Raw genomic sequence first — 13,976 nt, forward strand, 5'->3', positions numbered from 1 at the left:
TAAACATGGCAGAAGTGTTCTTTAAATAAGGCCTTAAAAATTGAAGCTATTAGAAAGATCAGAACTGGACAAAATTATTCTACCCAGTTATTATATGATTGGGAAGTGTGGCCCCAATAAAAACAAAATATTTCATTGTGAGGGGTGTAGTGATCCCAAACAAAATCTGAGTTTTCTAGCACAGGAAAAAAAATGTTTTCATTGTATTAGCTGAAATGATATAGTTTAAACGAGGCATTTAAATTGATTCCTACACAAAATTGTCAACTAAATAAATCTCTTCCTTCAGCACTGTTCAGTGTCACTGAAGCAGCATTTTCCAATGAAAAAGTAATTTATTAGAAAATGTCCAGTTTTGGTCTTTACAATATTTTCTATCAGGGTGTTGAGAAGAGTGGTCCAAGATTCTCTTCATAAACACTTAGAACAATAAGTTGGCAATGCTGTCATGAAGGAAGAAGTTAGTAAATCTAGTGGTCTTAAATGCATTTTCAAAATGCTCTCATAGCCTTATTTTGTCCCTTTCCACTTTCTATTGTTTCCACAAGAAGAGAATGTTTTTCTTCATACTCGGAGAGGTCTGTTCCACTTCATTGTTATGAAATAATACATCTACCTGCTTTGTTTTCAACTTTTTTTTTCCAATATTTTTTTTTTCCCCACTTGCTAGTTAGCCCCCCTTATGAGAAGTATGTATACTGAGAACTGTGGGTTGAAGGATTGTTTTGATTCTTATCTAGCATTGATGGATTTTTCTTGAAAATAAAATTAAATGTTAAATGAAGGGTAAGAGGTGGGCAGTCATTTAAAATAGTTGTTAACACTAATTGCATTCTGTGGTTCAATTAATGTTTTGTTAGGGGAAAAAATAATAAATCCAGAAAACACTGACCAACAGGGAACAGCAGGTACTCATTAGAAGTGTTAAACTGAACATTAATAATACTATTGTGTGTTTGGAAACCATGGGAACAGTAGGGAGTGGCAATAAAGATAATTTTCTAATGTCTAAATATATTAAAAACTGTACCCACCTCTACTCTTGATCCCAATGGCAGATAACTCCCCTAAAATAATGTTTATGGTATGTGGATGTGAAAGGGGAAAATGCCATAGAATAACTGACGAAAAAAGAAGCATGAAGCCAAGGGAAGGCATTTAATTTTTTTCCCCAACTTTCTGTCTAAGCTGAAGATAATACTTGGAAATTTTTGGTCATAATGGAGGTACTAAAGTCTCAGCTAGCTGACCTCAGGTTCAGTAGTCATTAAGATATTTTAACAGTAAATGTCAGCAATAGTTTACCTAAAAAGACCCTCCTTCACTGGGAATTTTTAAGAACAAGTTGCATAAACAGCTGTCAGGAATAAAATAGGATTTATTCTAGTTTAGGAAGAAGGAATAAACTAGATGGTCTGTTGGGTCCAGCAGCATTTTTTGGCTATGAGGAGTCACCGAGCAAGAGCTGCTAAGGGTATGGAGCAGAGTCCTTGAGCTTGCAGAGCAGATGGAGCTCCCAGTCAGTGGAGCTCGGCAATAAACAAATAAGCACTTGTGAGGTGAAAGTCACCTTAATACCAAATGTGGCAAAAGCTGATGATTCCAGTGGCATGAGTACTCAGCCAGTTGATTCTTCCTTAAACTCATCCTTATAAATAACTGTTTACAAATGACAGATACCTTAATTAAAAAAAAAATTATTTATAAAACTAAATATCTGTTTATGTATTTGTTCAGCTAATAATACCATGAATTACTGAAATGGAGGCATACACTAAGTGTAAAACTTGTACCTGGGGGAATGACGAGACTCCAACCAGCCTCTGCAGAGTGCAGTGGCTCATTCTCCCAGGCAACTAGTGATAGGACAAGAGGACATAGCCTCAAGCTTCGCCAGGGGAGGTTCAGGTTGGACATTAGGAAGAATTTCTTCTCAAAGGGTCATTAGACATTGGAAGGGGCTGCCCAGGGAGGTGGTGGAGTCACCATCTCTGGAGGGGTTTAAGAAAAGCCTGGACATGGCACTTAGTGCCCTGGTCTAGTTGCCATGGTGGTGTCAGGGCAATGGTTGGACTCGATGATCCCAGAGGGCTCTTCCAACCTGATTGATTCTGTGTGATTCTGTACTACACAGTGTTTCCTCTCCTGCAGCATTTCCATCTCTACTTTTTGGGCAAATCCTAAGTATTCTGACTTGGGGTTTTCCTGGGGGTCATGAATCTCAGAAGAAATTAAATCTCTGTCAACAATACTGTATATAAACTACACGTCTGGCTTGCGTTTGGTTTGGTTTTGATGCCAATTGAGTGGAAAATTCCTAATCTTTTCTTGAATGCTACTTGTTGTTATTAAAGAAACAAACAGATATGTGGCAAAGTGCTAAAGCTGATGATTAACACATAAGTCATCTAATACAAAGATATTAGTTGCTATCAGGTGACTTTCAGGATATCTTGCTGGGTAGTGCTTTTCCAGAGAATGGAATTATTATAAAGCAAGGTAACTTTCTCTGACTGGGTACAGTTGATTATCAGATAGCAGAACACTGTCTCACAGCTTCAAGGTAATAATGTTTTGTCCTATTTTGCCTTTAAAAACCTGCAAGCTAACTCCTTGACTGGGGAAGAGGTGCTTTCAGTAGAAAGAAAGCTGCATCCATTGAGGGCCCATTTGTGCATGAGGGGAGAGAGTGAACTTTGCTCCAGGGTCAGGTGAGAAAACCAGGATGAAGGACAGGAGACGAAGGGGGAATTTATTGCCCTGCTTGAATGAGTAAAGTGCAGCAAACCTCCTAAGAAAAAGCCTAGGAATACAGCTCTTTCGCCTAAAAAATTTCAAATTCCCAAGTACTACCTGGATGGAATTTGGCTCAGAATTGAGAAGACATGTTGGGAGGGAGGTTTTTTCTTACCCTAACAGATCTGCTTTTTGACCAATCCTTTTCCCTTAGCTTGAGTTTAGTACAAGGACAACTATCACTAGGTAAAGGCTAATGGTCGAAGATGTCTAGACCTAAATGTAAGAGCATGGCAGAGCATAGTATCAATCACTGCCTGACTGCGTGGTACTTCTTGCTTTTACATGTTCCAAATCAATTATTTCTGTTTTCTCCACCAAGCAAAGCCATTTGTCAAGTATGTCAAACCTGAACAGCAGTTCTGGCCTTTAACTGAGCATCTGCCTCAGGATCTTCAGCCATGGCCCCACTTCTTTGTCAACTGCACAACACGGTCCCTAGTTATAGCACCCATCAGTGAGTCATATCCACCCTTTTTTCCTGACCTCCAACTAGGTGCTGCAGGCCTCCAGGGACGGGAGCAATGGGGAGCACTGTCCCAGAGTTCATCAAAAGGAAAAGATTAGGAGAACCACTGTCTCTGCATCTATCCTCACTCCAAGAAACACAGGTTTTTCTTAAGTGGATGTGGTTACTTTCTCTTCTCTAGGAGGCAGACAAACAGGGAAGGCTGCTGGTTGTTAGTTCTTTGTTACTGCCAAAGGATTGAATATCATATTGGAGGGTGGATCTTTTGGTGACAAGCTAAAATTGACACTTCTGACACAAAAGCTGTAGTTCCCCATCAGCCTGCAGAAGTAGGGAACATTACAGAAACCTTCTTTATGGATTACGTGCAGCCAAACATGACGCATGCAGTTTTAGTTGTTGGTTTTACATCTATAGCTAAATGGACATTTAGACAGCCTAAATGCTCCGCTTTGCTTCATGTTCTTTTGGACATCCTACAATGCCTTTTCCATTAATTCCTTATTTTCTCTGCTCAATTTCTTTTGGGTCATATATGTCAGTCAAGTTCAGTTCCTTTTCACACCAGCTAAGCAGATTGATACGTTTCAGTAGCCCAATTATACTGCTTTTAACTTTGCAGGGATGTTTTGATGAGTTCATTCTGAAATACTTAGTTATCTGACAAAAAATATTCAGATATTAGCCATGCAAGTGTTTCCCCAGGCTACTATCACGGATTTCAAACACTGGGAGTTCTACTAGACTGTGAACTGCTAAAATATTTGGTAGCAGCTGCATGCTGCTCTGAGATTGTATTGTCCTTCAGACAAAACATAATTCACCCAGATAGGTAGAAAGTTCATATTCAGGAGAAAATTGTCTTAGCAGTGATGGGCATGACAATCTTGTTTGTAAATGCAGTTCAAGGTAGATCCAATAGTGAACAAAGTGCGTCTGAATAGACGATGTGTCAATATAATCTTGTTTGCTCTGGGAGGTGGATGCCGTTAGCCACAAAACTGTAACGTTGTGAGTGCTCAGTCTGGAGACGAGATAATTTTGCAAATAATTATAAGTCATGTGGCAATATAAGCAGAATTCTGAAGTCATAGGAAGAAGACCTAAATGGTCTATTAGCCTTTCTGGAGATAATCAGAGATTTGCAGATCATTTAACTGCTTCATGGTACAGAACCTCTCTTCTAAACCAAGTCTGTGCCTACACCTGCTATGCATTACGGGTCTCCCGGAGAAATTCTTTGAATGTTGTACAGAGAGACATAATGGAGCATCCCAAAGAATCTCTTTCAGCACTCGTGGCTGAAAGAATAGAGGGTGCAAAAGGGTCTATGAGACACCACTGGGTCTATCCTTGCTAGCAGATCTGCAACTGTATTTGTTGACAGATGCCTGGGGAAAAAAGGATGGGACCTGTAGGATGCTTTCATTGTGTTCCCAATTTCTTCTGCTCTGGGGCAGTGATAAACCATGCACTGAGGAGGTATTGCCTTCCACCTGAGCTGCTCTCCCAGCACAGACTCTGACAGGAGATGGCTGTGGAAGACCCTCAGCCTGCAAGCAGCTGTGCTTTAATTGGGGAGCAGAAGATTCGCTTGGGAACGATGCATTGAGAATAGTTTTTGCTTGCTTTTAAGATAAAGGAGCCGAGACCAGTTCACAGGGCATTTTGAGGCATGAAAGAAGTAAACGTGTGTTGAAGGTCAGTTCTGAACATGGAACTGAAAACAAGGAATGGTTGTTGATGTTTTGAGCCCAGAACACTGTGGCTCTTCCCAGAATGGGTGATGAGTGCTTAGCGTGCGAATGTTGATGTTATCTTGAACTGCATAGTCCAGTTCCTGCATTGTAGCACTTAAATAGGGTAGTAGAATAACAATAAAAAAGGCCTTAGGCCTTTTGGCTTCAGGCCCTTGCATCCTCGATGGCAGAGTCTGTGCCTTCCTTTCCGCCCACCGCAGATGGCTGGACAGCAGTTGACTGGATTGGTAGTGAAAAAAGTCTCTGGTACTGTTGTAACTACCTGGTGTTAAACTGCCCAGGTTTAGTGTTCAGCGTGCAGACTTACTAGAATTTGACACTCTTCTTTTAACGTGTCCTGTCAAATTCTGCCTGGTCCTCTGCTGATATAAATCACCAGTGTTCCTTTGAGGACAATACACTACCACTGTTTTTCCCAGCTGGGGATTTGTCCCTGCATGTTGAAACCAAAGATGTTGAAGAAATAAAATATTCATTGCAAGAAGGTGGAAAATGCTTCTAGTTTGCTGCTTCTCATACTTGTTAACTGCCTTTGGCTGCATGGTGACTGGCACAATCACATCAGAAAATGGGTGTGTGGAGAATTGGGAAACATCAATATTGTTTGGATGACTGTGAGGAGGACAGTGTCTACAGCAGAACTCCGGATGGTGCCAGGCGCTTGGGTTTGTGTGCTGTCACAGTTGGCAGTGGCAGGGTTGTCACCCAGAGAATCAATGGCACAGAAATGGAGGGGGCAGCAAGGGCTAATGCTTAGGGGAGCAGTGCTCCTGGGCTCTGAGCTCTCACGAAGGGCTGTTTAGTCCAGTACTCTGGCAGAGGTTGAGATGTCAGAAGATGAGGGAAAAAACAAATGTAACAAAGATGGTGTTCAAGAGTCCAAAGGAAATCTTTCCTCTCTACCTGTCAGCAGTTTGCAGAACTAATATAAACCTTTCCCAAACCCATGCATGACATTCTCGTGTTTTTACTCCACAGTGACCGACTTTGGTCAGTAATGAGTCAATGCTGAAGGGTGCAGAGCTGCACTCTGCTGAGAAGACTGGGTGAATGCAGCAGGGAAGTCCTGGGAGTTCATCCCCATCCCTGGAGGTGGGAATATTATCTATTGTTCTTGACAGGTGATTCCCAAATTCATGGTCCAGCAACAGAGAATCAGTGACCATAAACTCCCTTTGGCTGTCTCCATGATTCATTATCCTACTACTAGACCTTTTTCTCAATATCTGTGCTAAATCTCCTTTCTTTTTTTTAATTATGCTTAAATTCTCTACTTCTTTTTCCATGTTTAACGAATGTGGAAAAATATTTATCCTTTTTTCAGCAGAGATACATCTCAAATATTGAGGGATATTATCATATCTCTCCTACCTTGTCCCTTCTCTAAACTAAACCTGAATTCTTCAGCTGTTCCTTATGGGATATTTTTTTCAGGTGTCTAAAAATTCTCTTTAGTGTCTTTCAGAATCCCTTTAAGTGGACTATATCCTTCCTGAATTGTATTAACTGTATGCCATCTGAGGCCTTACTGATGAAGCAGAACTGCTTCATCTCACAGACTATACTCCTGCTACATTCCAACACGGACTTTTTAAACAAATTTTAGTCTCATGTATAGCTTGTGATTGACAATGCTATCTTAGTTCCTTACTGCAGTATCAATGTTAGTCATTCCCTGTATAGTAGGCATTCAGTAACTCTACCTTCTCTGTGTCCTCCATCATCAGGGCACCCTTCCCATTCAGCAGCAGGCCCACATTTTCCCTAGTCTTCCTTTTGCTGCTGATGTACTTGAAGAAGCCCTTCTTGTTGTCCTTGATGTCTCTGGTGAGATTTAATTCCAAGTGGGCCTTAGCCTTCCTCGTTGCATCCCTGCATATTCTGACAACCTTTCTATATTCCTCCCAAGTGGCCTGTCCCTTTTTCCACATTCTGTAGGCTTCCTTCTTCCATTTGAGTTTTTCCAGAAGCTGCTTGCACATCCATGCAGGTCTCCTGCCCGCTTTGCTCCATTTCTTACTCACAGGGATGCACTGATCTTGAGCTTGGAGGAAGTGATGCTTAAATATTGACCAGCTCTCTTGGACCCCCCTACCTTCTAGAGCCCGATCCCATGGGATACCCCCAAGTAGGTCCTTGAAGAGGCCAAAATTAGCTCTCCTGAAGGTCCAGGGTTGTAATCCTACTCATTGCCCTGCTCCCTCCACGCAGGATCCTGAACTCCACCAGCTCATGGTCATTGCAGCCAAGGCTAGCCCCCACCTTCACATCCCCAACAAGACCTTAGTTATCTGTTAGCACAACGTCTAGTGGCGCACCTCTGCGCGTTGGCTTCTCCACCACCTGTATTAAAAAGTTATCATCAACGCTCTGCAGGAACCTCCCGGACTGTGGGTGCCTAACTGTGTTGTCTACAAACCTTGAAGGTGTCTGCTTTTTTGAGGGTTGGATTTTCTTTTTGGGTAAAGCACTTTCTTTGTTTTTCAGACTCTTAACATCTTTCTATTGGCAATTAAGGCCCCAATGTAACAGATAGATGCCTGGTTTTGTCAATTATTTTCCCTTACAAGTTACCAGCAAACACCAAACTACTCAGTGAGGATGCAACATATTGCAACCTTAGCCTTCTATGAAATGTGGCTATGATGATGTCTATCTAATTGAAGAAAAGCTTTTATTTATATACTTTTGTTACTAACGTAATGGAATAGAGAGCACTTGCAAGTGTTTTTCTCTCCTGAGATATGTTTGAGCAGATTAGTGAGGCCTCCCTCTGGAACAGCAGACATTCACATTTTGTATGCAACAAATAATCAATATGACTGTTGTATTATTAAATGCCTTATTTTCAGAAGAGGTACAACCTGGTCAACTAAGGATCAGGAAATCTGACTCTGCCATCAACATATTACTTGATATTGAGCCAGATCATTTAAACTCCCAATGTTTAAACTTGTTCAGATGTAAAATATTAATAATAAAGCTTTTGAGCCAGTGGATAGTGCTTTGAAACCTACAGATGAAACGCAGTTATGGAAATAAAGTTGGCTGCCTTACTTTCTGGCATTTAGAGAATTATAAACATAGGGATATGAGCAAGATATGAAGCCCATATATTTACATGAGATGGTACAAGTTAATTGAAAAGAAAGAGTCTATTAACTGGAAATTAAGCTTTCATAGTAATGATATTAGTTCTTTAGTAGATTAAATTGTGGGATTATGCTTGGCTGTTTAAGAATTAAATTACCTTTATCGTTGAACAATGCTAATGATATAATTCAGGGCTCAGCTCTCCATTCCTTATTCACTGCCTTTGAGAGATATGCGTGCGGGAGCACTGTTCTCTTTAACATGAAGCATGGCTTTTTTACCCCCTCCAAAGTTTGTAGTGCATTCACTCATTGTAAACTTGTAACATTTGTACTGCTGAGTCCTTTGCCTGCACATCCCAGTACAGCTCCTCGAAACTGCCTTGAGAAGGACTTCAAAGTGCTTCCAGAAAGGCTAAAAGGATTAGAGGAAATGTGGAGGTATTGAAGACTTTGTGGGTGAAGGCAGTGGAGGTTGAGGAGAACTGGGCAGGGACTTTCAGTGGCAGATTCAGAGCAGCTTGGAGATTTTGGCACCAAGAACAGCTTTGCATATCCCACAGACTCTGAAATGATATTTATCTTGTTTCTTTCATTGGCTTGCTGCAGATGCTGTTCTGATTTTCTAGAAACTTTGTTTCGATATTTGTTGGATCTTCAGTAAGAATTTTCCTAGAGTTCAAAATTTCTGATGACTTTCATCAAGATTTTCACCCAGATAATTTTTGGCATCTCTCTGGGAGAACTGCTTTGGCCTCCTTTAACTTCAGCACACAGGAAGGAGCCATCATTTCATTTGACCTGCCCTCCTGGCCAGTCTTTGGCATACTGCTTGGGACCTCCTCCCACCACAGGAAGCCACAAACCCCAAGGAAGTAGCTGAGCAGTCAGCACTAGAGAAGTTGTGACGAGCAGCCAGTTTTCCAGAAATACATGTGTTTGCCACAGGTTGCTGCTTTGTTTAAATGTTAGGAATCTATTTTGCCTGAGTATCTACAGTTAGTGGCATATTTAATTTTCTGTTAATTTTATGGTTCTCTTCTTCTATGAGCAATGAACAAATTCACCAAGAAAAAAGTGCAGCAAGAAAGAACACACTTTCATGGTTTTAGAAAGGGTGCTAATATATTTAGGTCTATATTTTGCTTTAAGCTTGAAGTATATAGATATAAATCCTGCAGTCCCTGTTTTACCCTGAAAATAATTAGAATGTGTTTTGTATCCATAAAATAAGAAAATATCTGTGGTTTATGTTCTAATAATCATGCATCTTGGGAATTAATGACATGCTTTTTGTAATATACACTAAGGAACATCTTGTCACAGCTACATAGTGGAGTACTATAATTTCTACTTCTGCTAACCTTTACCAAGGCAAATGACTTGGAAAATATCTTTTACTCTCCATAAGAAGTGACTACTGGGTCCAAATCAAATTGCCAAATAGTTGTCTGGGACTGAAGAGGAAGGATGAAAAGAAGCAGCAAATTGACATAAGTTAATTTACCAGGATTTTGTCCAAAAAAAAGAGTCCTGGATTTTCTGGTCTACAGGGGTCAAAAAGAATTATGGAAACCTTAATGGAGAAGAGAGGTTTGCAAAAAGGGAAGTATTTCTAAAATGCACTGGAGTTTTTAAAAAAGTGTGAACAAGGCTTTTTATCACTGGAAAGCGATGTATTTCAAAATTGTCACTAGAAAGGTGGCTGTAATATGGACTGCGGCTACATTTTGCTGGAACACTTCTGCTGATGGACATTACACGGAATATAAGAAACTGGGGAAAAAGGAGTACAATGGGAGTTTATTTTTTGACTCGCGTAAACTTAGGAATTTACCAACAGCACTCAAACCTATGTGTGACATTTGCTCAGTGTACTCCCATGGCAGCCAAATTTTAATGAGTAAAATTGTGGTGTAGAGCTGGCCTTTGTGCAACTTTCCAGAAAGACAGTAGTGCCGCTCAGAGAGCGGTCACCGTGTAGTAATGCCTCTTTATGAAAGCAGTCATCAATGAGTTTGCATAATCTCCCTCCACCCCCGCTGTTCTTCCACTCAGCAGCACTCTGCCAATCCCCCACACAGTGACTCACCCGGAGAGCCTTTTCTACTATATACTTATGGAAAGGTTAGAAACATTAAGCTGTTCCTTTTCCTGTTCTCCCTCTCCCTACCTCGCTTCCTAAAATCACTTCAGACGACTTTTCGGCATAGATCTCCCCTAGTTTTCCCTTAGAAAACTTCATCTTCTTATAAAGTTAAATATTTTTGAAAGTTTTGCTTTGAAATAGTGAGATGGCTGGCATTGCTAGAAGTCAAGACAAACCATTTTTGCCTTGTTTTTAGCAAACTGATCCTTTAGTGATCATGAAAATTTATATTCCAGTAAAAGTTCCTTCTGGCCCTAATAACGGATGGCCATAGCCTGATGATTTCGATATGAAGCTGCTAATTCCTTGTCTTAATTTTTAATGAAGTGTGATGAAGAATGCAAGACTACACTAATGAAATGTGTAGTTCTCCCCTCTTCCTTGGTCTCTTGGGGACAGATTCCTGGCAGTGGAAAGTTGTCTTTTTTTTTTTTTCTGTGTTGTGCATACGAATCTTAGTGGGGCACAATCCTTCTTCCTTTCTCCCCCAAAATCTCTCAATGTAACAGAAGGAGGATTCAAATAGCTCATTTGGTCTCACGGGGTCTGCTCTTTCCAGTGTTCATTGACAGTAAAGAGTTAATATTGAACAAACTACCTGGTAATATAGAAAGGTCAAAGATGAGAAATAGTTGCTTTGCCCCTCTAGGCAATCAGCTGTTCCTCCATGGGTCTTACTTTAGGAGGACTTGAAGGTGGAACAAAATGAGAATTAGTTGCTTATTCCTGGTTGCCAGCTCCTTATTTATTAATTTGTATATCTATGCAGTAGTTTCTGTGAACATGTATCAGCTGGATTTGTATCAAATTGCTTATGTTCTTATTTCTTAAATACTAATTTTGTGTTCTCTTACGAATGAAACATTAAATGAAATGACAGGGTGGGCAGAGACACTGAATGGAGATTTGTGCAGAAGTAAAACTTCTCATCCGTGAGTGCTATAAACTTTTCTCTCCTTAACAGCGTGACAGGTGTCTCCTAAGGCCCCAGTGCTCATGTAAGTTCTTTTAAAAAGGAAAAACAACATGGAGGTATAAAGAAAGGGAAAGTATTTTCCAGAAATAGCTCTTGATGCCAAGTCCTGACCTGGGCATACTTATTACTGTGTAATGAATCTGTGGAGATACCTATATGCGCTTTTGTATGCAATCATTTACAGCAAGTCAAAATCCAGTTCTGTGCTGAAGGAGCATTTGTGAAATGAAAGGAAATCAGTGTGTTGGTCAGAAATAAAGTTTGACTCCAGGAACAGCCTGACCCAGACTACTTCACATATCTCTTCTGTTTGCAGTGACACTGCAGATCAGATAACATGTTCTGCAGCACATCTTTATTTTCATTTATTTTGATGAAATGTCTAAAAAACGTACACAGGTAAATTTCAAGCACATCACCTTCTGCTTAAAGAGGTAAAAATGAAGAACCTGAGTTTAAAGCTGTGTCTAGAGCATGATCCCATGGATGTTTTGTTCCTTGCAGGGACAGACAACACGTCTCTGGCTGTAAGAACTCTTCACAGTACAGTCTGGCTGCTCAGTCCAGGAGCTCTCAGCAAGATTTTGTATTTAAACCCTTAATGGACCAGCAGTGTCCGCTGTGAGCAGAATCTCCCCTTTTAATGATGTTTAAGCTGGGAGCCCTTTCCATTCTGCATCTCTTGTCGCTTGGAGACCTGCCTCCTCTGCTCTGCTCAGTCCCCAAATAGCTTTGCTTTTCCTTCTCTCCCTTTGGGAGTTTCAGAGCAATAGGGAGGGCTCTTTCCTCTTCACCTTCACTTTGTGTTGTTCTCTGCTGCTTTCTCCAGTCTGCTGTTTTCATAGTTACAGTAAACAAAATATTGATCTTTGGGAAGATCCTGAGGGGAAAACAAGGCCTTACCCTTTATGTGGACAACTTTCTTTGCAAGTCCTATGTACTTTAATATACTGCGCTACTAGGAAAAGAATGATGGTTTACCAGGATACAATTAATAAAGGTGAAAGTAACAAAGCAAGTCAGCATTTCTTCTCTAAGGAAAACAGAAATTAAAATATAAATTAGCATAAATAAATAACAATTAAATAAATAAATGTGGGATGACAATCTACTAAATCAAGGCCATTTGACAGGGCAGGAATGATTTAAACTAAGATATTGATCAAGTTCAGCTGTGTAATGTGTTGTATAAAAAAGGGAGTAGCAAGGAGGAAAAAAGATGTTAAGATGAGCTAAATGGAATGAGTGATACTCTCTGAAGCTCTTTATTGTAATGTGAATTATAACTGGATTTAGGTAGGTTTAAAAATTCACTAAAGAATTGATGCTTTTATACATAAAGCAACTCTGTTAAAATCTTAATGGATGCCTATTGCTTTATATATGTAGGGTTAAACTATCTGGACAAATCACCTGTGAGAGCTATGAGATGAGAAACAAAGAAATGACTGAAATGGGGTCTTCATTTTTTTTTTAAAAAAATGAATTATTGTCCCCTTTTATAATCTACTTTTTTCAGTATGTTGATGAGACTTTCAAGGTGATAAAGTATTTCTAAAGAAGAAAACCCTCATTGTGTTTTTTCCTCATAATGCTCTTACGGAAATTATTTTCGTATTTATTCTCCATTAACATTTTATTTCAAGAAATCATGCTGCTCTGGATGCCGTATTGCTAAATTTTAAATAAATGCACTGCTCATGTAATGGACCAGATTTATGAGCCTGAGGCTAAGATGTTCCCTGTTGATTTATAGGTTATACAGATAGCGCAGGGTACGCCAGCCCGCTCTGCAGGGTTCCCTCTGCTCCTTTGCCAGTGTTTTCTGCTAGCACCCAGGTGGGCAGTACCTTCAGGAGTGGAAGGATGGGGTGGTGGCTGTGCTCATTTGTTAGCATTGGACACTGGTCTACAAGCATTTGTCTGGAATAACTCTTTCTTTCTCTCTTTTAAAAAAATCTAGAAGCCAGTAATACAAACACGTGGCCCCAGTTTTAATCAGGTGATTGAAGTCCAGTTGTCACCACAGGAATTTCTAAAAGAGAATCTTTTTAGAGGAAAATCTGCATGTTTGAGCAAAATCATGTTTACTTGGCAGTTCTGGAGCTCACAAGATGTGTATTTTCACCTGAGAAATAACTTCTCAGGAGTTGAATCCCAGCTTGCTTCTCAACAGACGCATTTTTCTTCAGGATTCTCTAAATGCAGACTTTCCGTCTTCTTTCATGCTAATCGTTTAGCGGTGCCTGGATCTGCTCCTGCACATAATGGTGAGAGCTCCAGCCTGTTGTGGTTGTTTTTCTAAACATCAGAGTGTGCTCATGAACTTGTGCACTGCAGAGCTGCTTTAGGGAGTTAGTCTGAGTATCTTTAGACTTAGATTGTGAAGTAAATACGTATATGCATATTTGAATCGAGCCTTGAGATCACACGGGAGATTTCAAATCCAGATGACAGCTGGGAGCCCAGCTCCTGACTACACTTTAATGCAATCTAAATCCTTTGTGGTCGTGCAGGCCTTCGGAGAATCTCCTGATGTTTCGTGGAAATACCCTTTTTGTTCTAACCCTGGGGTTTCAGTCTGTCAAACTCGTATTCTAATGTTTTCTGCAGTATGTGAAAAGAAGTTAATGAATTTCCTTTTCAGTTTCTGTGCAGCTTTGCAAGTTGTTACATTTACTCAGATGAATGCTAAAAAACCAGGTAGTCACGCGTGCCCCTTTCAATATGGTAG

The sequence above is a fragment of the Nyctibius grandis genome, chromosome 7 (assembly GCF_013368605.1).
Source record: "Nyctibius grandis isolate bNycGra1 chromosome 7, bNycGra1.pri, whole genome shotgun sequence".
NCBI lineage: Eukaryota > Metazoa > Chordata > Aves > Nyctibiiformes > Nyctibiidae > Nyctibius > Nyctibius grandis.